Here is a 3,879-nt window from a genome sequence, read left to right on the forward strand (position 1 = left end):
GTTGCAACTTGCAAAACCGGAGTGAAATTCTCAGAAACCGGTTAATTTTTCCCACTTTGCGATCGGTTGACTAAAAAATAAAAAATAAAAAAAAGGTCTTCTTTTCCGCTCAGAGCTCAAAATCACCGTTTCGGAGCTTCACTTCTGTACTAATATGAGGCATATCACTCGCAATTTGCACTAAATCTGCCCTAAATCTTAAAAAAGAGGACAAAATCTCATAAAAGAGGACAAAAGGGCGTCCTCCGAGGACACTTTCAAATAAGTCAAAAAAGAGGACAAATCCTCTTAAAAGAGGACGTATGGTAAGCCTAGAATATATAGGCCTAATATATCCGCTCCAATCGGTGCAGTCTGAGTATCCAGGGAACAGTAATTCTCTTTAACAGTGTTAGATGAGTGACGAAACGGCTGCACTAGCTTAGCTGGTTAGAAGTAAAAGTGCCCCTACACGGCAAGGGATGACCTTATAACACTTAAAAAGTATTTTCTATATTTGGTGACTGCTGCAGATGGCTGCTGTCATCTGAAGAAAAATCACAGATGGTATGCCCAAGTACAAGGCCAATAGTTGGCTTGCGCTGGGAACAAACAATGTTATTTTATAATATATACATTTCGTGCAGTGCACATGGAAATAATAGTATGCAAAACTTCTAGCAAATATATTGGCGTCTTTTTGTGGTCAAGATTGCGTCACCGCAATGTGAAATACTGCTGAATGCAATGTGGCATTTAATGCATTTTTTATGAGCAAAACCGTTCCTGCCGTTGTGATGGCTACCTATATATTGGGAGTTTATATGTATCTGGTAAGTAAATATAGACAAAACTTGCGTCTAGGTCCCAGCAAACACGAGATATCTTTTGAACATGTCAGGATATCCGTTTCTTGTCCAGTCATGTTCAAATCATATCTTGTGCATACCTTGTGCTGAAACACAACTTAAATATGTATTTTTCTTGGCCAGTCATGTCCAAATCATGTCTCGTGCAGACCTTGTGCTGAAGCACTAGTTAAATATATATTTTTCTTATCCAGTCATGTCCAAATCGTATCTTGTGCATACCTTGTGCTAAAGCACAACTTGAATATATCTTTTTCTTGGCCAGTTATGTCCAAATCATATCTTGTGCATACCTTGTGCTGAAGCACGAATTTTTGTTGGCCAAATTTTTCGAATGCTGAAAATATATTTGTGAGGAAAATCAAATTCAAATATTGTTTCCTACTATGGTAAAGTGGCGTTTATAAAGGTACATGTAGATTATATTGAATTTTTACTCTTATGGTGATTTAGAGTCACCATAAGTGTCACTACCGAATCTCCTAGTGTCACGCTATTTCGTGCGATTTTGCAGGTCAAACTTCAGTATCATATTAGCCCGCATCATTGCGCTCCGTCACATTCGGTGCTGAGCGTTTAACAAAGCCTCCAACGAATATGACTATTAGTGTGTTTGGTATTAATACGCAGTCGGATTCTAACCCCATATTTTGGAATCCGAATCCACCCGGCTTCATGTGGCAATTTGAAAGTCCGAAAAATCCGGCTGGTGAATTTTGTATTCTGTGTCCGAAAAACTCCCGCCAAAATCATGTTATATTTATAACAGAAAAACCGAGCTAAAATTCGACTGGTTAAGCAGAATCCGCATCCAGTCCGCGGCTGCATTGTAAATAGATTTGAGGTCCAAAAGTGCCTGAGCCCAGCGGGTCTGTGAATTAGATCTGTCGGAATCAGACGTACTACGGAAAAAGCCGATCCCGGATATGGGTATTTGGTGGTACCATGCTGGTCACTTGTCACACTTGAAATATGTCAAATGTAGGTTGCATTTGCACCAGAACAAAAATACGAAGAACTCTGTCATTTTTCATTGACACAATGGTGGTGGCACTACGCACTCACCGTAAATGCTATTATATACTCAGACTGCTGTATATATTGATTCGAGCAATTTATACAAATTGGTGAGTGATATGTTAGTTAGCGATTAATGTTGTTTCGTGATTCGTGCGATTACCTTGGTATAAACATGTATGACGACTCTGCCGTTACATGCATTCCTTCACCCGCGGTTGCGATTCCCTCTCCTCACAAGAATTCCAGCCAAGCTATATTATTGCGGGTGACATAAAGGTTGTCCGCCAGGATATCTTATATATATCTTGGAAATATGTCTTATATATATCCATTTCTGTCGACAAATGTATATCTTTCGTACATAATTGTAGGATATATTTTGAACTCGTGAAAGATATATTAAAAATATTTTTAATATGTTTTGTGTTTGCTGGGGTAGTGATACAATCATCAAATCCAGTAGAGTGATATTCCGGTTTATTATGACGAGATCTAATATTGAAGCGGGAGCGAGAAAGTTCATGCATCGTTGAAAGTAAACAATATTTATCACTAACCAATAACTCTGCTACACCAAACACAAATAATAAAAGCATCAAATGTTGTTAAGTAGGCCTATATCAAACTATGTCTTTCCTAAAATGAACTATCACGAAGCAGATAAAGACTATTTCATTTCCCAAATGCAAGAGGTTGTAATATAGGCTTACCATATTTTGGAAATCTAATAGAGGACACTTTTTCAGTAATTTGCAACTTGCAAAACCGGAGTAGAATTCTCAAAAAAAAACGGTTTATTTTTCCCACTTTGTGATCGGCTGACTAAAAAAAGGCCATCTTTTCCGCTCGTAGCTAAAAATACCGTTTTTCTCTCCACATTGCCAGGTGGATGACTAAAAAAAAGGTCATCTTTTCACTCAGAGCTAAATTCACCGTTTTTCACTCCGAAATACCCGCCGAAGCTTCACTTCTGTGCTAATTTGCGGCATATCACTCGCAACTTGCTCTAAATCTGACCTAAATTTTCAAAAAAGAAGACAAAATCTCAAAAAAGAGGACAAAGGGGCGTCCTCCGAGGACACTTTCAAAAAAGTCAAAAAAGAGATGTTGATCTTTTTGAAGCCGCGGCCCTTTCTACCAGTTCTTTCCATTCCTTGTGAGTGCTTCCTTTTGTCGGTTCTTTATCAGGGCCTTTTTGTCGCCGTAAGAACGGCGGGGGAAGAGGAGCCCAGATAAAATTCCGACGGAAATCGACCGGGTCCGTCAGATCGGTGGGCGCTTCGTTATCTACGCTATCTCACTCGAGACATTATGAATGATTTTGAATGTTTTTGCATAACCAATAACCCTTTCAAGGTGTACACGTTTTGAGTGGATGACATAATCCTCTAGCCGCTGTTCCTGAGAGAGCCCAGTCATACCTTTCATCAAAGTAGGGGTGTTGATTATCACATTGAATGGTGCAAACAAGCTTGCACTAGGAATCCTTTATCAGCCATGATACTGTCGCCGCCATTTCAAACATTGTTCTGGCATCGATCAACCAATCAGATTGCTCAATAATGCTGCGGTCATTAACGGATCCACCATAGTAGTCACGCACGAAGGAGACGGCAATACCAAACCAATTATTACTTTCATGGTAGGCTATTTGGTATTTCTATTCTAGTAAGCGGAGAATATGACGGACTGTGCAATGTGCATGGATGCCAGATGGCTCCTCAGTTGGGATTTCTGTAGAATCATGCAATAATTACTCTCGTTGATGGTTAGAGTTTTTTTAAATCATGTGGCATGGTATTCATTACAATACTTGTTTTGAAAGTCAAATTGGTAATTTTTATAATAAACAGTACATATGTTCGATCCGAGCATTAATGATGCAGGAAGCTGTTGATTCTGAAACATGTACCCAAGCAGTTGATGATCAAAAGCTTGTAACTTGGTCCGAGTCAAAAAAAACTTGCTCTTCATTTGAACGCACTACAGGTCTACCCCAATAGATGCACAT

The 3,879-nt window shown here is 39.1% G+C and overlaps 1 long non-coding RNA gene across 1 annotated transcript; it reads left to right on the forward strand.

The window, feature by feature from the left end:
- The first annotated feature begins 852 nt into the window (after window positions 1-852).
- On the forward strand, window positions 853-2,128 carry LOC145459303 (uncharacterized). Its single transcript, XR_013921342.1, has 2 exons — window positions 853-954; window positions 1,018-2,128. It is a non-coding gene; the product is annotated as an uncharacterized LOC145459303 (long non-coding RNA).
- Window positions 2,129-3,879: the final 1,751 nt, after the last annotated feature.

This window comes from Botryllus schlosseri, chromosome 16 (genome assembly GCF_051294905.1).
Source record: "Botryllus schlosseri isolate E-star chromosome 16, Bs_hap1, whole genome shotgun sequence".
Classification (NCBI taxonomy): Eukaryota; Metazoa; Chordata; class Ascidiacea; order Stolidobranchia; family Styelidae; genus Botryllus; species Botryllus schlosseri.